At 35.9% G+C, this 26185-nt stretch overlaps 2 pseudogenes; both read left to right on the top strand.

Moving 5' to 3' along the window:
* Positions 1–14622: 14622 nt before the first annotated feature.
* LOC149265663 (U4/U6 small nuclear ribonucleoprotein Prp31 homolog pseudogene) lies at positions 14623–15078 on the top strand (annotated as a pseudogene).
* Positions 15079–16125: 1047 nt separating this feature from the next.
* Positions 16126–16602, top strand: LOC149265662 (U4/U6 small nuclear ribonucleoprotein Prp31 homolog pseudogene; annotated as a pseudogene).
* Positions 16603–26185: the final 9583 nt, after the last annotated feature.

Genomic DNA, 26185 nt, shown 5'->3' with positions numbered 1-26185 from the left:
AGTCTTGTTGGTACAACAAAGCATGCATCCTGTTATGAACCTAGCAACTTGCTCTTGCATCTTGGAACAATACTCATACCTCTACAAGTTAGCCACAATCTTCCCTACACCAAAGTTTCCTGCAACCTTGGAGGTGTGAGTCTCTCTAATCAGCTACAATCGCTCACCTTTAGGAACACATAGCTTATCTAGCTTGTAGAGTAACCCATCCTGAACATGGTAGTAAACGGCGATGATGCCATCGTGCACATGAATCTTGACTATGCAACTGCTAAAACACCTCCTTGAATTCCTCATCCTCTGAATATGCCTCGCTATATGCATCATGGATGAATGGCTCCATGTGCATAAGAGTTCCTAGTGTTGTGATATTTGATGTGGGTGGCCTTGAGAGCATATCAACCAACTTATTTTTATTCCCTTCTTGCATTTTATCACCAAATGAAATTATTGTAGAAACCCCATCCATTTGTAATGTTTGGTGTGTTGTAGCTTACTCAAGGCCTGTAATGCAATGATTGGTGATATGTGTGGAATATTGTCTCCTTTCCCATTAGATAGTGATTCCACTTCTTTGCCACTTACACTAGGGCATTAAGCTCCTTGTCATAGGTAGGGTAGTTAAGAACTACCCCATGAAATGCTTTAGAATGGTAGCATTTCCGCCTTCCTCCCTACATCAAGACTGCTCCCATAGCATACCCACTCACATTTGTCTCCACTTCAAAGTGTTGTTGCAAGTTTGGTAATGTCAAAATTGGTGTTCAACTGATTTTCTTCTTTAGATCCTCAAAATCCCTCTACTTACTCTTTCCCCACTAGAAACTCTTTCCACTTGTTGTTATGGTATGGAGTGGTGTTGCTATCGCTGAAAATGAGGCTATGAATTTCCTTAGGTATTGTGTGTTAAATTGTAGCAAGAAAAGGCTTCATTTGACTTGTGCCTTAGTCAAATGGAGAAATTCGAATTTCTACATCAGTGAGATGACTTAAGTTGCAATTAGCAGGAGTGACATGGCGAAGTCACTTAGTTAAGTCAGTCAATTCAAGTTTTTGGGAAAGAAGTAGATTTCTGCATGAGTTGATTGCTAAGATCTAGAAATCTAGTAGATTTATAGTTAGTGAAATTCAGTTATCTGAGATCTAGTCATGAATAGAATCAGTATGAGTTTAGTTGGGTAGTTGTAATTGTTGTTAACTCATTAATCTCTCAGTTAACTAGTCAATTACTAAAAATAGCCCTAGTCATGCATGCAATTTAAATTGCCTAGTTGAGTGGAGGGAAAAGGCATAATTGTATTTATTATTGTATATTGTTTAGCGTATAGAGTTTGCATTGAGCAAGTGAGATAATTCTCTTAGTATCTGCGTAAGGAAATGGGAGCTTCCCTATTCTTTAGGAGCAGGAATTGTGCAAGGAAATAGGAGGAAGAAAGAGCCCTATTTTGCCTAAGTATTGGGTAGATCATACTCAGAAGGGGGAGATCAGTATTGTAGTGCAGGTTGAGCTTCAAGGATTGAAGCTGTCATTGTAATATATCATTATGCTCATCTGATTTAATACAAACAGAGGAGGGGTTTTTCCTAGTTGGGTTCCCCAGTCAAAATATTGTGTTCATTGTGATTGAATGATTGCATGTGTTTCTATTGTCATTTTTCCTTCTGCGGAATTTAGTAAAAGAAATTTGTGTTTCTTGATCTCAGTCTGATTTCATTAGCAGTTGCAACTTTCAAGTTATTTCTACATGGTATCAAAGATATTGAAAACTACATGGAAACCATATTCTTGATCTTCTCTCAGAGAAATTTCGAATAGAAGATTTAGGGTGCGAAATTTTTCTTCAATGTCAAAATAATGTCTTTTCATGGATTGAGACTTGATTATGCATTGGAGGAAACTTCAAATTTCATTGCATGGAAATAAAAAATGGAAGTTGTGTTGGATGACAATGGATTATTTGTGTACACACAAAATGATATTCCAAAACCAGCAACATCAGATGCACATTTGCTGGCTCGGTGGAAGAAAGACATAGAAAAAACCAAGAGGATTATCCTGGAGGGACTCACAGAGTAATTCGAAAGCAGTAGTGATGCCAAGAAATTGGCATTGAAAGATAAGATCAAGATCATTTGAATGCAGAAAAATGAAACCATTGTTCAGTACCTATCCAGATTCACTCAAGTCATAGATGAACATGGAGGAGTGGGATAGATTGTGCCACCATATGAATTTGTGATCTTATCACTCCTTGGTCTTCCAAAATCCTGGCACAACTATTAGGATTCAGTTAATGGAAGAGACAAGCTCCCAAATTGGGAGAGACTTTGGTTTGACTTGGTGAGGGAGGAGAGTATAAGAAACACTAGAGATGGAGTCTCATACAGATCTGATGAGGAAGAAGAATGTTCTCTAGTAGGCAAATGAAATAATGTCAAAGGCAAGAAGGCCCAAGGCGAGGCAGAATCCAGGAAAAGCCATGGCAAGAAGGAAGACCTCAGTAAAATTAATTGCTTTCACTGTCATGAGTATGGACACTATGCAACCAAGTGTCCACATAAGAAATCCAGTATAGATCCTGCAACAACAGTAGAAGGAGATGCTCTCACATCACAATTCGAGTTGGATTTCACCCTCATAGCTAGCAAGGAAAGCGCAATAAGAGGGAGAGAGTGGCATTTAGACTATGGTGTTTCATTTCATATGAAAAGAAATAAGGATTTCTTCAGCATCCTAGAGGAGAAGGATCTACAATTACACATAGAGCTTGGAGATGAGGGAAAGTATGGTACCAAATGGATTGGCATTGTCAGCTTTAAGAGGGATTCAAGCTCCCATATTCACCTAAATGATGTAATGTATGTGCCTTGTCTAAAGAAAAATTTAATTTTTGTAGTTGTACTTAAAGACAAATTATATGATGTGGTATTCAGTAGAGGGGAGGCATATTTGAAGCATGTTGCTATTGGACAAGTAAAACAAATTGGTGTTCGAATTAAAAATATCTACAAGCTAAAGGTAAATTCCTCCATGTATGCAACCATACTTCTAGGAGTGAGGTGGGGCAATGTAGAGCCTTAGTCCCAGAGTTGTAAAGTTTTGGGCAAGATCCATAGGAGAGCAACAACAACTACAATATAATCTTCTCATGGATCATTACCCTTGCTATAGAGGCCCATAGTCTTTAGTAGCAGTAGGATCAGTGTCAGTTGATGCAGTTATATCTTAAGTGACAGTTACAGTCAGAGACTCAGGAGACAATTGCAACTTAGAGACAGTTGATTTAGTATTTTGGATGCTTCTCAGTTGCAGTTGTTGCAATATAAATAACAACAATGAGAGGGAGTGTTATTTATGTTAAAGTACATTCCTACAGAGGTGCATGATAAGGGTTGTTCATAACCCTTTTCTTGCTAAGATGGCGTGTTAAATTGTAGCAAGAAAAGTCTTCATTTGACTTGTGTCTTAGTCATCAAATGGAGAAATTTGAATTTCCACATCATCAGGATGACTTGAGTTGAAATTAGCAGGAGTGATGTGGCCAAGTCACTTAGTTAAGTCAGTCAATTTGAGTTTGTGGGAAAGAAGTAGAGTTGTGCATGATTTGATTGCTAAGATCTAGTGATCTAGTGGATTTATAGTTAGTGAAACTTAGTTATCTAAGCTCTAGTCATGAATAGAGTTAGTATAAGTTCAAGTGAGTAGTTGTAACTATTGTTAACTCACTGATCTCTCAGTTAACTAGTCAATTTACTAAAAATAACCCTAGTCATGCATGAATTTGAATTACCTATTTGAGTGGAGGGAAAAGGCATAGTTGTATTTATTATTATATATTGTTGAGTGTACAGAGCTTGCATTGAGAAAGTGAGCTAATTCTCTTGGGATTTGTGCAAGGAAATAGGAGCTTCCCTATTATTTGGGAGCAAGAATTGCGCAAGGAAATAGGAGAAAGAAGGAGGCCTATGTTGCCTAGGTATTGGGCAGAGCATACTCAGGAGGAGGAGGTCAGAATTATAGAGCATGTTGAGCTTCAAGGATTGAAGTTGTCATTGTAATAGATCATTATTCTCATCTTATTTAATACAAATAGAGGATGGATTTTTCCTAGTTGGTTTCCCCAGTAAAAATATTGTGTTCATTTTGATTGAATGATTACATGTGTTTCTATTGTCAATTTTCCTTCCACAGAATTTAGTAGAAGAAATTGTGTCTCTTTATCTCAGTTTGATTTCATTAGCAGCTGCAAATTTTGAGTTATTTCTACATTGTGTTGCCCCAATTAAAATCCTGACCTCAAAAACATTAGTAGCACTGAGCATTTCATGATGGTTTACATATTGGCAAGATATATCTTCAACTCTTTTGCACCCATCACACAGCCTAAATACACCAAAGACTATTGTGCTAACTCACACTTCTTGAGATTTGTTGGCAACTGGTGCTTCTTTAATGTCTCCAACACCTACATCAAATGCGAGATGTGCTCCAATAAGGTAGCATTGTATACTAATATATCATCCAAATAGACAATAAGAAATGAATCTATCAAAGTGTGCCAATACATCATTCTTTAATCTCATAACGTAGTTGGTGCATTACATAGGCCAAATGGCATGACTAACCACTCATACAAACCTTTCTTGGTTTTGAAGACGATCTTTCAAATATCTTCTTCTTTGACTCGAACCTGGTGATATCCAAACTTTAAGTCAACTTTGTGAATTACTTTGCTTGTTGCAACTGATCCAGCAGATAATCTATCTTGGGCAAGGGGTATCTATTCTTGTGTGCGATTTTGTTCAATGCCCTATAATCTATACACATCCACCAAGTCCCGTCTTTCTTTGTCACATTGATGATGGGTGACCCACATGATGATGTATTCGATCGAATGATACCTTGTTTCAATAGTTGGTACAATTGTTTCTTCACCTCACTTGCTTCTATAACAGATTTCTTGTACAACCCAATGTTTAGCAACGAGAAGTCCGAAAATAGTTGGATCTCGTGCTCCACTCCCCTCTTAGGTGGTAATCCTTTATGATCTTAGAACACATCCCTATATTCATGTAGCAACTCTTCAATTTGTTGTTTTTGTTTCTTATTATACCCCTCCAGTGATGCCTTGCCTCTTACTGACTCTTCTATAGACTGATTTTTACTTAAAGGAAATAAAACATCCTTCTTGCTAGAACTGATCAATTTATTGGCTTGGTTGGCACTTATTAGTGAAATTTTTGACTTGCTTTTGTGTGCATTGATGATGAATAATTTTCCATCCTTGATGAAACAATATTGGTTGTATCTCCACATGAATATCGCATCTTGCATGTACATGCAAGGACTCCCAAACATGACTCCACATACATCAAGGGGAACCACATCTAATTCTACTTCATCAATAAAATCAACACTGATAACAAATCTAATTGTGCATTGTTTTGTTACCTTCAGATCCACATCCTTATTTACCCATCTCAGTGGATATGGGTTTGGATGATCACGAAATTCTAGTTCCAACCTCTTGACCAGCTCTGCTACAATGAGATTTTCCTACGATCCTGAGTCAAATAGAGCTTCAATCTTTGTCTTCTTCACCTATATCTTTATATGGAAGAGTTTTTTTGTTTCCTTCTCTTCCTGTTGCTAAAGGCCACTCAGATTCACCTCCTTCTGCACTGAAATACAGATGATCTTCTCATCCACACCCAAGTTGCTTTTAACTTGGTTGCTCGAATAAGTGGCCATGAGATTCTTCTTATTGTCTTTATTTTCATTCTTCGGGTTCAACTCTGGATGTAACTTCCAACACTTCTCTTCTATATGGCCATGGTTAATATTGCAATGGTTGCAGTGGTTGTTGGGATCTTTGCACTAGTGTGTGGTTGTTGTCATCTTTTTATCTTTCCCCCTTTATCTTTCTTCTTCCCCTCCTTAGAAGTGTGTTGTTGCTTCTTCTGCTTCAGTCCACTTGATTGTGCTCTCTCTAGGTCTATGTTCTCCAGGTATTGTGCCTATACACAATCCTCGTCCACTGATTTTTGCTTGAACAACATCACCTGCTCTCACAGATGGTTGTGTAGACCCCCCAAATACTTGAGGAGTACATCTGGGTTCCTTGGGGAGAAACCCAACATTATTGCCATCTTTTTGAACTATGTGGTGTACTCCTGCATGCTTTGCCCCAACTTTTTCCTGAAGTAGTGCCACCAGATCCATTGGTCCTCTACGTACCCAATAGGGTAAAAATGTGACTTAATGAGGGTTTTGAAGTCCTCCCACTTAGTCACTGGAGGCTCTCCCTCCAATCTCAGGGTCTCCATGTGGCTCTCTCACGAAGTCAGGGCATGGCCCTTTAATTTCAGCCGCGCAAATGAGATCTTTTTTCCTTCCTCAATTTGATGGACACTGAAATTCACTTCTAGTTGTTGCAACCAATGATTCAGCTTCATAGCACCGATCTCACCATTGTACAACTTGATATCGACATTTGCTTCCATTTTAAAAGGGAGTTATGATTGATTCACAACACTCGAACTGCGTTGATCTTTTTTAGGTTCTTTCTTTGGTTGATTCTTCGTTTCATCTTAATTTCCTGATCCCACTTCTGATTTTCCCTATGTATTTCAACCCCCATCTTCTCCAAATATCCCAATTTTATTGCTCAGGGCCACCATGAGGAGATTTACATTATGACTTATATTTGCGACTTGTGGTTCCAGCTACGAAAACCTCTCCTCTATGAGATCACAAGGGTTATTCACAGATTCATCGTCCATGATTAGGGTTTTACGACTTTTGGCCCCGCCGATTTAGATCCCCTGCAAATCTCCATAATATACCCAAAGAAACCTGCTCTAATACCAATATGATTTGTAAACTTTCATGGATATTCCACAAGACAGTTCGTCTCAACAGATCTAATAATATTATATTTAAAATATGAAATTCTAAACTATCACAATTTTATTATATTTCCATATTTGTAGATTTTGTTGTTAATAGTGCATGCATGTGAATGGAAAATTATGCAAAAAATAGAGAACAAAAAAATAAAAGCTCACACACACATTTAACACAAGATATGCTCTAGGAAACCATTTCAAGAGAAAAACCCAATTGGAAGGTGAAGTTGCTCCGCTTTCTTTCTCTAAATGGAAATATGGTTGCAAGTACAAAGAAGTAGGTATGTGGCCTATGGGCTGCTACAATGGACAAATCCTCTGTGTGTGCTCTTCCTCCTATCCCTCTTGGATGTTTTTTCTCAGCTATGGAACAAATGCACTTGAAAGAATGGAATCCCTTTTCCTCCTAGTGGTATGGTTATAACACAACTCGATAGCCTACTGGTGGTTAGGTTTGACTACCTCAACTCCTAACCAGAATTACAATATAGACTCTTCTAGAGTCTTCTACATCATAATCACGAGGCTAGCCCCATTTTCATGAATAATGGGGGCTGACATGACATCCTCTTGAACTATGGTGGTGAAAACAAGAAGGTCAACTTTTGAGTGGCATAACTTTTGCATACGAACTTTGATTGACATTATTCTTGCATCATTGGAAAGGTCTCTATGTGTAGAGTAGCATGAAAAGGTGTGGTGCTAGAGCAACAAATTTTTACCCCCAAAAAATGTCGTTTGATGCCTCAAAATTTTCCCTGTAGGTTCCAGACCCTCTGTTTCCAAACTAGGTCCCGCCTGTAAAAACGACTTTGTGAGTTGATTACTCCACTACTATAAAAACATCGAGATGGATGACAAACAATATAATGATCTAATCTATATCAATATATGTCGACATAATGTGTGCAAAGGTTACAATACCCGGACTCTAAATCTTGTTTGTGTGTATCTTAATAAAATGGCCTAGAGAGTTTCCTACAAGAGCTAAGACATCTTAAGCTAACAAACGAATGGGCATATTAGGAAGTCTTCCCCAAACTAGAGTGGTCAGAGCTATCATGGATAAAGGGTTCAATTCAAGAAACCATTGTTGAAAGGAGGGCCTAGAGCAGCCCCAAAACTAGGGTCCTTGGTGAAAGACTCTTTCACGATCATCTGGATTTTTGAAATAAACCACAAGGAATCCCTTTGAATAGAAATACATATATGTATTTGGGAAACAATTTTGATGCATCCATTCCCATAGCATGGATGTTGATGGCCAAAGCCCATTAAAATGGTAGATTATGGCATTTTTCTCATAGAATAAGCTGAAAAGATCAGATTGGGGATCTTCCACCTCTACTTCTAGAATATCTTTCGCTTGTTCTACAATGAAGGTTGGCCCTAAGAGATCTTTTGGAGTCAGTTGCAAGAGCCCTGGCTTTAGAGCATCCTTAAAGGATCATAGTTGAGAGGAAGAGGGCACACCCCGACCTTTGGCTCCTTCGTTCAATCTTGAGACTAAGAGGATTAAGGCATCCTTGGATATATCATAATCGAGCAAAATCCCTTCTTGAAGTTTCCAACCCCCATTTGGGAGTTGCATTGAGAAATAAGGGATTCTTATTTTGATCTTAGATTTTGGCTATGAGCATAGAGACAAAGTTTGTGGGTTCCACCTACAGATAGAGGGTAGCCCCTAAGAGCGGCCTCATGAAGACCAAAAAACTCAAGTGATCATAAACGATGGCATCACCTTGAAAGAGAGAAGAACCTTGTTACGAAAAAAAAGCCTCATAGTTTAACGAATCTTTAGTGATGACAACACATTAAAGGAGTTGTGGATAAAGGGAATAATTCTAAAGATAAAAATCCTCAAAAAAACAAAGCAACAACCTAAGACTTTAAGATTTTCATTACAATCCTTCTCTATAATATTCCTTTCATTTTATTTATTTTAAAAAAAAATTATTCACTTTAAAATTAATCTTAATATTAAAAACTAATTTCATTTATTAATATTACTAATATAAATAAATAAAAGAATGAAATAAAATAAAAAGTAAGTTAGTTGTTAATAATTTAATATATTATATAAGATTCAATTAAATTTTCAATAAATCAAACCTTTTAAATTTATATAATCAAGTTTCGTGACCAATTTTAACTCAATATTTATCAAACCTTTCTCTAAATCAAATTTAAAAAAAAAATTGTTAAGATCGTTTTAATATTTTTTATTTATAAAATTTATAATTAAAATAAATAACATTTTTTGAGATGGAAAAATATATTTTTTATCATTATATTGTTATTCATCAATATAAATTAAATGTGAAAATATATATTATATTATTATTATTGATAAATATAAATTAAAGAAAAAATAAATAAATTAAAGAAGAGATTAACTCTTTCTTGTGAAACCATTCCAAGAATTTATGGGTTGCCCAAGATCCATAAGAAAGGGGTTCCTCTTAGACCAATAGTTAATACTATTGGCTCCCCAACCTATGAACTCGCAAAGTATGTTGCCAAAATCCTTAGACCCCTGGTTGGGAATACTGATTCTTTTATCAAGGACTCCCATGATTTTGTGAATCTTATCAAAAATGAGAGGGTAAACCATGATGACATCCTGGTAAGTTTTGACGTGGTTTCATTATTCACCAAGATTCCTTTGGATGAAGCTATTCAGGTTATAAAGGAGGTTACTGACCCAGAAACTACAAAACTTGCTGAGATTTGCTTACGGTCAACTGTTTTCACATTCCAAGGAGGATATTATGAGCAGACATCTGGGGTGGAAATGGGATCACCCCTCTCACCAATTGTGGCCAACTTATACATGGAGTACTTTGAAAAGAAGGCCCTTGAATCATACCCTTTGAGGCCATCTTGGTGGAAACAATTCATCGATGATACCAACCTAAAATGGACCCACGGTAGGGAAGAGCTTGATAAGTTTTTCGTACACCTAAACTCTATTTCTCCCGAAATAAAATTTACTATGGAGTTGGAGGAAAACAATAGTATCCCATTCTTAGACGTTCTTATCATTAGAAAAATGGACGGCTCTTTAGGACATAAAGTTTTTAGGAAATCCACTCACACAGAAAGCTACCTCCACGCTGATTCCTACCATCATCCATCCCAAAAGTTCGATGTGCTTAACACTCTTGCCATTAGGGCCTTTCGAATTTCTGACTTTGAACATCTTAGGGAAGAGAAGGAACATTTATCTTCAGTGTTTAAGAGTATAGGCTACAAAGAAAAAGAAATTAAGAAAGCCATAGAGAGAGCAGAAAGGAGGGTGTTATCTCAGATACCTAAGGCCCAAGACCTAACCCAGTGTGGTAGAGTTTTCCTACCATATATTCAAGGGGTGACAAATAAGATTGCCAAAATCCTAAGAAAGAAAGACATAGTCACACAGTTCTCAGCACCTGGAACAATTAAGCAAGGTATGAGGTCTGTCAAGGATGATATTGATAGACATCAACTCAAGGGAGTTTATAAAATTGATTGTTCTTGTGGCAAAAGTTACATTGGTGAAATAGGTCGTTCTTTGCAAAAAAGACTGAAAGAACATGGAGCTGATATTAAGAACGGAAGATCTCGTACTTTAGCCCTTGCGGAGCATTCCTCAAAAACAAAACATCAAGTTTGTTTGGAAAGCACCTCAATTATCACAAGGGAAGAGCAACATCAAAGAAGAAAGATCAGGGAGGCCCTTGAGATTATAAAACACCCACAGAATCTCAATTGGGACAATGGTATTGAGATCAGTGGAAGTTGGCTTCCCTTAATTAGAGGGTTAGAACCACCAAAAACATCCCAAGTAATCAGGTAGTTGTTTTTCCTCTCCTGTCCTTATAACTATCTAATCTTATAACTATATAATGATATTATTAATACATAAGATTAAAATTAAAATAGATATTATGATTAGGTTTTATAATAATTATTATCATTTAAATATAAAGATCATTTATAATAATAATATTAATTTATAATAATAATAATAAATTAATTATAATAATAATCAATTTTTAACTATTAATAAAATCTATTTTTATATTATTATATTATTATGTATTAATAATATAATAAAAACTATCTAATCTAATATAGTTTATCAAAACTATCTAATCTTATATAAATAATTAAAATAAAATTATTATTTTTAATAAATAATTATTATTATTGAATACTTATAATAATAATTATCATAAATAAAAGAATTTAAATATTATTAATAAAAAATAAAGAATTTTATAATAATTATTATTATTAATTAATTAATTATAATAAGAATTACTATGGAAAACATAATTAAAAATTTAAACTATTTTCAATTAATTAACTATTATTATCAATTATTAAACCATTGAAATTATTAATATTCATAATTTATTTACGATAATAATAACAATGACTATTATTATTTAGAATAAAAATTATTTTTTTGAGTAGAATGAATGTACTAATCCTATCATATAATATAAAATCTATTAAAAATAATAATAATAATAATAAAATAATTTGTTTAAAGATTATGATAAGAACTTTTATTACTGTTAATAAAAAATAATAATAATATAAATTATTAGTCGACCTTTAATCAAAATATTTCTTTAAGGAGTAGTCTATAATGCGACTTTTCGGAGATTCCAATCATCCAAAAAGCACATTATTTCGGCCAGCCACCCAACCGGCTTTTCCCTCACCTCCATCTCCGTCACCTCGCTGGAACACTACTCCGTTACCTCCATAACCATCACCTCGCACGCTGACTTCCTGTTTCAACTTCACCAACCCCGCCAATGCCTTAACAAGCGTATGGCAACCGCACCAACTCGATTTGAAAAATTCATGTGAACTGGAGCATCCCCTGCTACCCCGCCCTTGCCCAGAGCCTGACCACCGAGCGAGCGAAATGCAGTTTTATGGACAGTGATGATTGCTGGGTATGCACAGAATGGATAGGTGGGTGAAGCGTTCAAGCTGTTTAAGGAGATACCTGAGCCAGATATGGTCACTCGGACGGCCATGGTTGCAGGATTTGTGCAGAATGGGCAAGTTGAGGAGGCTTTGGAAATGTTTGAGAAAATGCCTGAATGAGACGTGGTGCCGTGGACTGCAATGATTTCAGGATGTGCGCAAAATGGGAGCCTGACTGCATCCCCTGCTACCCCGCCCTTTCCCAGAGCCTGACCACCGAGCACTGTGGCATAGAAATGCCTTTGCAAGGGGAAATCAAACCATTTCCAAGCTCTGAAAGGCCATCTCTACTAGTTGTAGCAGTGGGATAAATAAATACATTGCTACAATTAAGGCTAAATTTATTTGAGTATTGTTCAAGTCATTTCCTATTTCATCTTTTGTTCACCATATGGGTTTTCTCAATTCTGAATATATCATCCATAATGCAAATGAAAAGGTAGACAAAGTGCCCCGATGGCGCTTTAGGTGGATGTGATATTTGATTCTGTGAGCCATTGAAGGTTGTTGGCTTTTGGTAAACTAGAGGTGGTTATATTCTTGGTACAATATCTACCATATTTGGGAAAATCATTAAATTCGGAAACCATAACCTTTAATTTTGTTGAGATTTTAAGATAAGCGTTACAAATAAATTTAAGGATCCAATTGCTTCCTCATCCAAGGCCAACTCAAATCCAAATGATTCTCACCATGAAACTCTGAAACAAACTGATGATATCAACAATCAGCGAGAAATGCTAAAAACTTACCCAACAGGAAGGGGGTTGTAATTTAATAGTAGAGATTGAATTCAATGTGTCCTCCTCCATATCTTTAACCATGGAATCCATTAACTCGTTCATGTTATTATTTTCTTTAGGCCCTGCAACCCAGTCGCTCATAAACTAACTCATCAAGTGGCCAATATAAAGTCTATGTCAACAGAAGACCATATATATATATATATATATAGATATATAGATATATATATATATATATATATATATATATATATATATATATCTATATATATATATATATATATATATATACACAGCGAGATTCTTGCAGGAGTGATTGAATTTTAAGGAATATGCAGTGAATAGAGGATCAGGGAGACTATGAAAAGAAAGAAACCAACTACTTCTAAAATGACCAGCAGCTGCTACATAATTTCTGCTGGAATAAGGATCACAGGTATTAATCCTACAACTAGACTTCTGTGAGTAAATGTTCATTGTGATGTGTAACATGGAAACAAACTGCCAAAATGCCGACCTTCACATGAGTACACAGAAGGTTATCAATTCAGATTGCTATGACATGACTATACTAACATACTCTAAACAATTTGATATGTGGATAGCTTCAAGGTTGTCTCAGCCAACCCCTGGCACAGGTTCTCAGAGTATTGTCATCCTAATATGTAATGTAACTCTGCTTCATCTTCTATATCAGAATCCCTGTGGAGAGAGGGCTTCCACCATGGGAATTCAATGTGTTCTGTTCTGAATTCTAATTGAAATGATATTATGGTTTTTAGTAGAAGGGGCATTTGAAGATGTGTAGTAAGTTATGTTTACTGCAGTCCATCTTAATTGTCTGCAGTTTGCAGTAGCAATACTTTGATCTCCTCTGTTGTAACATCTTCCCCAGTGGATTTTTGATCACAATGTGCAAAATAATAGGGTTAGACTAGGAGCTATTACAGTTTAATGGGTAATCAATTGAAACATTACATTACCTCTGCTCGAAATACATCTAGTGAAAATCCATTGAGGCGACTTAAGATTGCTTGCTTAACATCAAGACCAAGTCCATCCAAAGCCTCGATTGTGGATAGAAGCAATCCTGACTTATTGGAACAGAACATGTGAATGTTTAGGACCTTCCCTTCTCTTCTACTTACCTCTGCCTACATTTCCAGGGAGAGGATATCAAAAGGGATTCTCTTTTTCAACCAATCACTATTGATTATATGGTTACCTAAAAGAACTCACAAAGAAACTATCAATGACAAGGAAGCCTTGAAGCTTGAAAATAGAAAGAGATTGGTTGGCAACTATGACATTCCAATGTGATCAACAATAGAAGATTTATAAAATTTTATGAAGGGTAATATGAAAACTTGAACTTGCTGATTGACAGAATTTCATCTAAGTCACAATGGTCTACCAATGGGCCTGTCTTACCCAAACAAATGTGGCCAAGGTTTTTCTTATAAAATGGTCTCACCTTGGTCACCACACATCTAGCTATGTCTATGCACTTCTTTCCTTCATTAAACCACCAACTCCAACTTCACCTTAATTTCTACATTTTCCATTAATGCAATTATCTCACATGTATTGTTGTCACATGCCAATCTAAAGTTGTCTCATGCATTATGGGCATGCAATCACTACCACACCAAATAATTTCATACTCAACTAACTTATATGAGTCTTGTGCCAACAAACTCCAACCATAATGCCCTCCAAACCCCTTGTCACACCAACAACCCAAATGCAACACCTAATCCAATGTATCTCACCTACTTAAGCAATTAATTCATGACAAGATAAGTAGAACCATCATAAGTCATTACACTCATGGTTATCCCTTTACTCATGGTTGAAGTTTCCTGAGTTAGAATCTCTTGTACACCATCAAATTGATTGTGCTCCAGTTGTAAAGAAAATTGGTAATGAGATCGATTTAACTCTGGTTGATCTTGAGGGTATTTTACCTTCGGCAACCATTATGGTTGTTTCTGTCAGTGCATCTACCACTAGTGGTAAGCCTCTATTAGAAGAAAACTTGCAAAAGACTTTAGATGCCTGTGATAGAGCGCTTGCACTTGATGCAGCAAAAAAGAAGGTTTTGGATTTTGTTGAGAGTAGGATGGGATACATTTCCCCCAATTTGTCTACTATTGCAGGGAGTGCGGTTGCAGCGAAATTGATGGGTACTGCAGGGGGTCTCTCTTCACTGGCTAAAATGCCAGCTTGTAATGTGCAGCTTCTAGGTGCAAAGAAAAAGAATTTGGCAGGATTTTCAATAGTGACTTCACAGTTTCGTGTTGGATACCTTGAACAAACAGAGATTTTCCAGAGCACGCCACCTGCTTTGAGAATGCGTGCATGTCGATTGTTAGTTGCTAATTTTTTTTTCCATGAAACAGATGAACTAGAGACTTTGCATTTCCAGTTTCTTTAAACTTAACAGTTCAGGTATATAACTTGTGGGCTGCAATGAGAAGATATATGACACCCGAAATTGGATCTAAACTTTGTAGCTAGATACTCCCAATAGGCATCTCCTGGAAAATCACCTTAACAAGTGACAAACTCCTTTTGTTCGTTGAATTTAAAGCAAAGTGGCATGCAATCCTGACTTATTGGAACAAAACATGTGAATGTTTAGGACCTTCCCTTCTCTTCTACTTACCTCCGCCTGCATTTCCAGGGAGAGGATATCAAAAGGGATTCTCTTTTTCAACCAATCACCATTGATTAGATGGTTACCTAAAAGAACTCACAAAGAAACCACCAATGACAGAGAAGCCTTGAAGCTTGAAAATAGAAAGAGATTGGTTGGCAACTATGACATTCCAATGTGATCAACAATAGAAGATTTATAAAATTTTATGAAGGGTAATATGAAAAACTTGAACTTGCTGATTGACAGAATTTCATCTAAGTCACAATGGTCTACCAATGGGCCTGTCTAACCCAAACAAATGTGGCCAAGTTTTTTCTTATAAAATGGTCTCACCTTGGTCACCACACATCTAGCTATGTTTGTGCACTTCTTGCCTTCATTAAACCACCAACTCTAACTTCACCTCAATTTCTACATTTTCCATTAATGCAATTATCTCACATGTATTGTTGTCACATGCCAATCTAAAGTTGTCTCATGCATTATGGGCATGCAATCACTACCACACCAAATAATTTCATACTCAACTAACTTATATGAGTCTTGTGCCAACAAACTCCAACCATAATGCCCCCCAAACCCCTTGTCACACCAACAACCCAAATGCAACACCTAATCCAATGTATCTCACCTACTTAAGCAATTAATTCATGACAAGATAAGTAGAACCATCATAAGTCATTACACTCATGGTTGAAGTTTCCTGAGTTAGAATCTCTTGTACACCATCCAATTGATTATGCTCCAGTTGTAAAGAAAATTGGAAATGAGATCGATTTAACTCTGGTTGATCTTGAGGGTCTTTTACCTTCGGCAATCATTATGGTTGTTTCTGTCACTGCATCTACCACTAGTGGTAAGCCTCTATCAGAAGAAAACTTGCAAAAGACTTTAGATGCCTGTGATAGAGCACTTGCACTTGATGCAACAAAAAAGAAGGTTTTGGATTTTGTTGAGAGTAGGATGGGATACATTGCCCCCAATTTGTCTGTTATTGCAAGGAGTGGGGTTGCAGTGAAATTGATGGGTACTGCAGGGGGTCTCTCTTCACTGGCTAAAATGCCAGCTTGTAATGTGCAGCTTCTAGGTGCAAAGAAAAATAATTTGGCAGGATTTTCAACAACGACTTCACAGTTTCGTGTTGGATACCTTGAACAAACAGAGATTTTCCAGAGCACGCCACCTGCTTTGAGAATGCGTGCATGTCGATTGTTAGTTGCTAATTTTTTTTCCATGAAACAGTTGAACCAGAGACTTTGCATTTCCAGTTTCTTTAAACTTAACAGTTCAGGTATATAACTTGTGGGCTGCAATGAGAAGATATATGACACCCGAAATTGGATCTAAACTTTGTAGCCAGATACTCCCAATAGGCATCTCCTAGAAAATCACCTTAACAAGTGACAAACTCCTTTTGTTCGTTGAATTTAAAGCAAAGTGGCAGCTTCTTAGGATCAAACTCCTCTACTTGATTTGGAACAAAAGAAATGAAGCACTTCGTAGCAAGGCACAAACTAAACATTTTTTTATTGGTATGTCTGTACCCTGATCTGTGTAAATATTCACTTGCAAAACACTGTCCAAGTCCAAAAGGTTGAAATGAAAGTGGCAGACTTGTGCAACAAGGAGCCCCCTAATCACTCTATTTTCCCCTTAGCTTATTCTAGGCAATCGCAGTGCTTAGAATCAAGGCACAAACATTGGGTTTGTTGGGTTGTTCAACAAAGAAGGACATGGGAAGAATGGCATCACAGTTAGCCTCCCCTGCTTCGACAACACACTGAAAAGTTCCTTCAACTAGTTCTCACTTTTTTTGAAGCCAAGAAACACCCAAGCCCAAACAAGGGAAATATGGACGGGAACCTTTGTACCATACCTTGAACAAGTCATTGTGAGAGGATCACCAAATCAAATATCAACAATTTTAGATGTACCTATTTGAATGCTTAATTTTGATTTCCTAAGTCTTGCTGTCTTACTTTTTCTTTGTGTTCATCTTCATCGATGTCATTGTCTACTTTTGGAAACTATTTTAAACAATTGAACACACATGCTTTCCCTTTTATCAAATAACACCTGGAATGTTTCTTGTGCTAATCCAATTGCTTTGAGCTCGATTATTTAACACAGATTCTGCTTTGCAGAACACTGTCCAACAGCTTGTTTTAGTATAGACACATGAATTTTATTTTAGAAAATACCACAAAAAAACTCCATCCTAAAGAAATATGACCACTGATATTATATGTTTATACGATTCTAGCCATTTTGATATTTTGTCAAAGTGTTGGTTTACATACTGTTGTAGGTGACTGTTTGAGCTTTTATCTACAAATAGGAAGGTACAATGAACATATAGGCCAAAGAGACTTCAATATAACACAAATAACATAAAATCCATACAGTAGCAAGATTTTTGAGCATGCCAAGATCACTTTTATTAAAGATGAAAATACACATACCACTGATAACCCATGGGGCAGCCAACAATTGTGGGATAGATTGAGAAATATCAGTGAGCAAATAAGAGATATATGACTACATATCAGTGTTGCCTTAATTAAGATAAAATATCAATAGTATCAACACCTTCCACATGGACAATGCATACATAGGAGTATGCATATGTCACCTTCAAATGTTTGAATTTGCCCAGAAATTATGTACAGGTCCAGCAACTCGTTTTAGTATAGACACATGAATTTTATTTTAGAAAATACCACAGAAGAACTCCATTTTAAATAAATATGAGCATTCACAGCAATAACCATTAATAAATGTATTGGTAAAGTTGATTTATTTTTAAACCAAAAACAAAAAAAGTGTTGTCAAAGAGACACATCTTCAAGTCTACATATACCATACATATCAGCTACTTCCCTTTTATATAAGAAGTGCTTCAGGTGCAAGAGGCATTGCAGTCTTTGTTGTATATAATGATTTATTGCATTCTGTCATGTGAAATTGTCATTATAAAAAAAAGTGTTGGAAATTACCCAATGAAGAAAGAGAAGACAAGCTCATAATCAAATATGCAAGTACTCGATTATTGGACCATTGAAACACTTTATTTATATAGAAAAGATGAAGTACATGTACATACTTGCAACTTATCACAAGTTGGAACAATTTCAAACCCTAGCCAGCGAAACCAAGAAAACCCTAACAACCAACTCCTCATATATAAGAATCACACCTAACAAAAGCTGGTCATTACACCAAGAATCCTCAACAACCTAGCATCATCAATTGCAATGACATTCATGACACGAATGCTGGTATGTGGGAGATTAAAGAAGAAGAAGTTGAATTTTCTCTCACAACTTGTTTGAGAATCCTACAAGTTGGTTAACCTTTATGTCTTTTCCTCATCCCTGCTGGTTTATTCTGTGTCCTGGTTCAATATGCAAACATTCAGACACCATATTAACAACGGCAACAACAACCACTACACAATTTAAGAGCAAACTAAGAGCATAAACATGGAAACAAACCTGGAAAATCACCAATTTGGGTGTTGTCAATGAGCCAATCATGTTCGGATGGAGGTTGATCCATTGAAGAAGTTTTTGTATCTGTATAACAATAAAATTTCCATCAGACCAAATAATATCATGTGAATTAATACAGGCATCAAAATACAAACTATATCAATTAGGGATCCCATTAAATTCACCTTGACTCATGTGATCAATAGAGCGATGGTGCTTCTGTCTACATGCTTCAAGTGAAAGCACAATATGGGGATGGTGCACCCCTGCAAATATTCAAACACTACATCAACAATAACCAATGCACACAGATAAGAGAAAAGGCATAACAACAAACCTGGAAAATGACCAATTTGGGTGTTGTCAATGAGCTAATCATGTTTGGATGGAGGGAGATCCATTGAAGAAGCTATTGTATCTGTAACATAACAATGTAATTTCCATCAGAGCAAATAATATGATGTTAATTTATAGAGGCATCAGAATACAAACTACATCAATTAGGTGTCCCATCAAATGCACCTTGATTGATGTGATAAATAGAGGGATGATGCTTTTGTCTATGTGCTTCAAGTGAAGGCACATTATTGGGATGGTGCACCCCTGCAAACATTCAAACACTACATTAACAACATCAACAACAACCAGTGCACACAGATAAGAGAAACGGCATAGCAACAAACCTAGAAAATGACCAATTTGGGTGTTGTCAATGAGCCAGTCATGTTCGGATGGAGGGAGATCCATTTAAGAAGCTACTTTATCTGTAACATAACAATGTAATTTCCATCAGATCAAATAATATGATGTTAATTTATAGAGGCATCAGAATACAAACTACATCATTAGGTGTCCCATCAAATGCACCTTGATTGATGTGATAAATAGAGGGATGGTGCACCCCTGCAAACATTCAAACACTACATTAACAACACCAATAACAACCAGTGCACATAGTTAAGAGAAAAAACATAGCAACAAACCCGACAAATCACCAATTTGGGAGTTTTCAATGAGCCAATCATGTTCGGATGGAGGGCGATCCATTGAAGAAGATGTTGTATCTGTAAGATAACAATGTAATTTCCATCAGAGCAAATAATATGATGGTAATTTATAGAGGCATCAGAATACAGACTACATCATTAGGTGTCCCATCAAATTCACCTTGACTCATGTGATAAATAGAGCGATGGTTCTTCTGTCTACGTGCTTCAAGTGAAGGCACAATATTTGGATGGTGCACCCCTGCAAACATTCAAACACTACATTAACAACATCAACAACAACCAATGCACATAGTTAAGAGAAAACACATATCATCTAATCTCTCTATAGAACTTACTTGGGACAGTAGAGGATGCATTGTTAGAGCGAGGATGACCACGCTTGTTGAGGTGTTGAAATTGAAATGGTTCATCTTCAGATGCAGGGACATTCAAATCAATATCCAAGCTGGCATTTTTTTTTCTTCTTTTATTTTTCTTTTTAGGACTAAGGAAACTCTTCTTCCTCTTCAAAGATGACTCATAAGCACCCAACCCAAGGGTGAAGTCATAATCCATAATATGAAGATCATTAACATCATCCACAAATTTTTTAGCCAAATCAATCAATTGTTTTGTCTTGCTCACAGTAGAAGGAGGACTATTCCGAAACAGGTCTAGATAGCCAAACAACTCCTCTCTCAACAAATTAAGGTCTTCAACATTTTCATCATCCATAATAGTTGTGCTAGTATCTGCATCAAGGTTTGGTGCCTCTATACTTATCTCAGGAGGGGAATTCAATGTATTAGGTGTGGTATCAAGATCCAATAAAGGGTCTGAATCCATTAAGGAGGAATGTAACCAATCTACCTTTATGGCATGCTTGCAAATGTTTCCACGAATAGACCATGGGCAATCACAAGTGATAAAATTTGTGCGATGCCATATGATAAGATATTGCTTATTAGGTTTACTTTGACTCCTCACCCAATAAGCGTGAGATATGCTCTCATGAGGCCTGCAATCACTATCTGGAATTCTTCTAGCCTTTTCCATTGATGATTCAAGCTGCATCTCTTTCTTGTGGTTGTTCAAATATCCTTCTTTTTTCAGAATTTCCTTGAATCGATAACATGGCTCAACATTTTTTATTAGAGTATAGAATAGCCAATCCATCCTACGAGAACATTTCTTTCGTCTATCACATAGAAAGGTTGTCTTGAGATAACTGTGGTATGACTCCACAACATTATTTGTCTCCTGATTTGCATGAGGAAAATCTTGGCAACCTTTAACCCACATCCCTAAATGTAAAAATCGAACTAGTAAATATATCTTGTCATTATAAAATAAAAAACGTATGAACTAAAAAAAATAGTATGCGAACTTACACATATTTTCACCAGCAACCCAATTCTTGTGGAAATAGTCCAAAAACTTCTCCTCGGTTGCAAATTTGGTGAAAAAACCATTGATTACATTATCCACTTCATCATTAGAAACATTTTTCATGATATAACCAAGTTCATTGAACATCTCTTTTGCTTTTTCTGAATTGCTAGCCAACTGATTAACATTCTTTAGCCATGCCCTCCTTACATGCCAAATACACAAGATCACTTCACATCTGGTGATTCTCCTTCCAAACTTAATTCATTTTAAGTGAGAAATATTTAGAATGAATGCAACTTGCAATGTCAAATAAGAATATTGATGTTACCCCAAAGCAATGATTTCAGCCAATGCATCATCAACCATAAAGGCATTGACCTTCCAATCAGGACAAATCTGAAAACACCTATGCATGACGTGCTCCAGCCATACCGCTATATCTTGTGATGTATTACGTGACATCACCACCCATGCGACTGGAACCCCACTTTGTTGCTTATCAAACACCGCAAGCGTGTACAACTGATACTGTCATATTAGAAAAAATGAAATTAATTTTAAGTCAATAATCATATTGAATCATTATAACCAAAATGTTTCATTAAAGTTATCATTGCAAAAATACTCACTCCATATTTATTTGTACTGAATATTGAGTCCATGGCTATCAAGCTATTATGGGATAACTTGACCATAGTTTCCAACATCCATTTTGTTTGTATTCCAGCGATAAAAGGGATCTCTCCACCATTGGGCTTTTGGTAGAAGAAGAAATCATTATGGTGTTTTTCATACCAGAGATCCACACTTATTTCATCTTTACTATGCAGTTGGTAATTTTCTTTTGTCAGACGATTATAGATGTTTACAATATCTTTTCTGCATAAGAAAAAATCCCTAACCCGAGTTGTGGCATGTATGTCAACATATTTCTTAATATGCATTTTACAAACAAAGTCAATTGGCACTTGAAGGAAAAAACAACTTTCTAAATAAGAAATCATGTCTCTTGAAAGTCTTGGCTTCCTTTGAGGACCATCATCACCTAAAGTGTCGTGTTTGCCATGACAAGGCCATCCTTGCCCATCTTCATGATCATACATGTTGTATGTTATTATTGCAACGTCGGGATCTTGAACCATGACCTTTATAATAAAATGGCATTGGCAACCCCTCTTTTTGACAATTGAACGCCTTGGTTTGGTTTTCCATTCTTCTCTCTTGTCCTCTGGGCCATATGAGCAAGTATAACTACAAAATAAATTTTGAAATGTCAACACATATGACAAATGATAAAGCATTGTTAATATCAACATGTAAACAAGGCTTTTCTAAAATACTTACAGTTCCCATAGTAAGGCAGCACTAGGCCTTGAGCTTGGAGTTTTGCTTTTTCGACGCTGGAAGGAACATGGAGCATTTGGATTCGATTCCTCTCCTTGAATAAAATCATTAATTCTTAGTTTAGGAATTTTTTCAATGCGGTCAATATTCATGTTCGTCTTGTATACTTCAGACCAAACTAAATCTTTACTAGAAAATATGATTTTCTCTTTAGGGTCTTGCACCTCAAGGCCCATAATAGTCTTCCATTTCTTTTCCATGTTGTCTCAATGTCTGCAAAAAATGTGGAAACATATTAGGAAGTTGAATCTAAAAACTGAAGTTTTAAAAGAGAATAAATAGTTGCATTTACAAGTAGACTATTGTCATGGGTCCCCTTCATTGACAGATATGGAAGAAAGAAGGTGAAATGTCAAAAGAAAATATTCTACACTATTTATTGAGCAAGAACCCCACATTCTTCTAGTTTGTAGTACAAAAACATCAATGACAAAGCTCACCACCCCATGGAAATGATGTTGTGAACGCTGTACAAATTTGACAATGTAACTGTGGGCCTCATGTTGTCATATGATATGATATGTGAATCTCCAAAAAGTCGCATATCATCACACAAGAATTTAATGAACAACCAAGTGTTTGAATGACACTTGTCCACGGAGTTGCCAAATGTTTCCAAGGAAATTTCAAACTCTGGAGTAGAACTGCTAAGTTCACAAGTGTCAAATGGTTGTCCAGGTGTGAGTTGATGATCAATGTGATAGCCCAATACACAACAGTTCCAAGATTACTTATCTAACGCCATAATTTTCCAGATTTGTGCCAACAAATTTGCAAGAATGTATACAGAAAAATTATCAAATCAAAACAGGAATTTGATGATTTGGCCTCATATAGAGAAGCTAGATGCTAAATGATTGTCACTGAAACAGTAATCAGGGGTTGTGTGCTAAAGTTTCAATAATTTTATCTTTGTGTAATATTTCATATATAGAGAGATTTCTCACATAATAGGTGAGATAATTATCTAAGTAAGAAATTCAGGAAGCAAACAAGGGTTTTGAGGGAATCTACATAGGGCACCAGGGATAGAGAAACATTGCATACAAATAATGAATGCTCAATTCTTGAAGTTCTCCAATTTAGAAGGGATTCACATTAAAAAGAACAAGAAGGGATTCACATTAAAAAGAACAATAAACATCACATTTTAGGCCAGCCAACTCTTTAGGACAAGCAGCGACAAACAATGCTCAATATTCTTAAAAAATGGTCTTAATACCCCTACTCAAAGGATTCAGTGTGACCTTCAAAGAATTTGTCAAGTGAAGAAAAAATTGTAAATTCATAGTTGGTTTTATTTTTGTACTTATTTCTTATTTTTCATTGGGTGGAGTTCTTGCAACTGTTTTAATTATCATCACAGTTTTCTGGGTTAAATTTATATATGGAGTATATTTTCATGTTAATGGTTCACTAGCAAATTGGATTAATCTTCCTTTCACATTTTTTGAAGGAGATGGGTGCAAGTTCATGTTAACAAGAGATCGGTTGGCATCAATTTGCAAGTTTTCTCTATTATTTACTATCTGAAACTGATAGAATTCAAGTCTTGATATTTGTTAGCTTTGTTGGAGTAAGAATAAAGGATATTGAATCAGTAGTCAAAGGATTCAATTGGCAGAGTATTATGAGGCAAAAATTTGTTTCCATATATGAAGGAAAGAAATCAACCAACAAAAGTCAAATCCAACAATTTCAGGGTAATGAAAATATATGTGGCAGAATTGGGGCATTTTATGGAAAAGAAATAATAGATTGAAGATTTATTCGAATTCAAAGGTATGAAGATCAACAATTAAGGGACAGACGGAGAGAAATGGCAGAAATCCCAATTTTCAAGGCAAAAAATTAATCATCATCTCAACTAATACCTGATTCGAAGACTTCAACAGTTCTAGAAATCTTGCAAAGACAATTCTATTTTAGTTTATAGATAAGGAGTAGTCTATAATTTGTGACACATTTAAAATATAAATCACACACCAGAAATTTCATGTTGCTTTGCATGGTAGATGAATTACTTCAGCATGACTCTTGCCAAGATGAATGAGAAAGTAATGCATTGCATTAAAAAGGGCAGAGCTAGTTGCATACATTGCAAGAGAATTGGTGTAGAGTTCAGCTTGGGCCATAACGAATGGCAGTGTCGTGAAATTGTGTTCTATGCTACAGTGCTCATGCGGTTTATGGATTGAAAAGAAACTCTTTATAATGATTTAGTACCATAAATAATGGATGAAACTGTTAATTATTAGTTGTTATGTAATCAGTTGAGTAATGAGTGTATTAATCAGCTGAGTAATTGCATGGACTTTGAGTTACAGCTCCACAAAATGCCAGAGAAAGAGAAAATATGTTATTACAGAACAAAAATGTTCTGTTACTGGGAATACAGGCTTGCATTTACTCTTTTGCCTTTAGTCTGAGCAACTCACATAAGAGATACCTTAAAAACATTAGAAACTTCTATACATCATGATGAATAGAATGTTGTGTAGCTGTAGAATAAATTTTGGATGCAGACTTTCCTGACCTTTAATGGCGGAAAATTTGGACATTCAAATCTCACGAAGACGATGGTGGAGTAGTTATTCTGACTTGAGCAGATGCGGAGGAACTCAGCAGCGAAGTAATTCTTCTGACTTGAGCAGATGCAACGGAAATTCTGGGTACACGCAGAGTAGCAAGGGATGCAGTGCCGCGGAGGAAAATTCAAATGGAGTTGGCGCGGTGAAGCATGGTGAAGTTAATGCTGGGAGTTGGCAATGACTGCACGAAGTTAATGGAGGTGGGAGCTGGCGTCTGAGGATGGTGACGGAGGTAACAGACTTCACGTTCCGGTGAGGTGAGGGAAAAGCCGGTTGGGTGGTTGGCCGGAATAATGCGTTTTTCGGATGATCAAAATCTCCAAAAAGTCGCATTATAGACTACTCCTTTCTTTAACTATTTATCTTTTTTTTTTGGTAGGTAAGCACTCATGGGGATTTGAACCAGTGACCTATCACAAAGAGTGCCTTAACAGTGCACCAATTCACCGTCAATCCAAAGCCCAGTGGGCTCTTTAACTATTTATCTTATCACATAACTCTTCTTCCATTCAAATTGAGCGTGATGATGAATCCTTGTTGGGATTTGAAACATTGACAAATATGGTAAATATGGTTTCTACTATAGCTAAAAAAAATAAAAATTATGTATCTCAATTTTAGATCATAAACGTTAAAAAAAAAAAAAATTATGTATCTAAATTTTAGATCATAAACGTGTTTTCTTTAAATTGAAAAAAAATATAAAATTAAATATCTAAACTTAAATTTAAAAATAATTTATTTTATTCAATAAATATATTGTATTTGAAAAAGTTAATTTGTATTTTTTTAATTTTAATTTTTAAAATACCAAATAAAATAAAAATAACACTTCCATTTAAGACGTAATAAACAATTTTAAACATAAATAAAATTTTTAATTTAAACGAATACTAAATAAAAATTAGAACATACTACCGCAATATCAATCAGTAACGCGATGCTTTACCAAGCTTCTAGATTTGATTTTTTTTTTAGCTTAAAAATGCAGATATCTTAGAGCTATCTTTAAAAT

The sequence above is a fragment of the Pinus tabuliformis genome, chromosome 6, assembly GCF_031772625.1.
Source record: "Pinus tabuliformis cultivar Carrire ecotype Pingquan chromosome 6, CPIR1, whole genome shotgun sequence".
In the NCBI taxonomy this organism is placed as follows: Eukaryota; Viridiplantae; Streptophyta; class Pinopsida; order Pinales; family Pinaceae; genus Pinus; species Pinus tabuliformis.
Note: the sequence above shows the minus strand (reverse complement) of the source record. Positions and strands in the feature narration are given on the sequence as shown.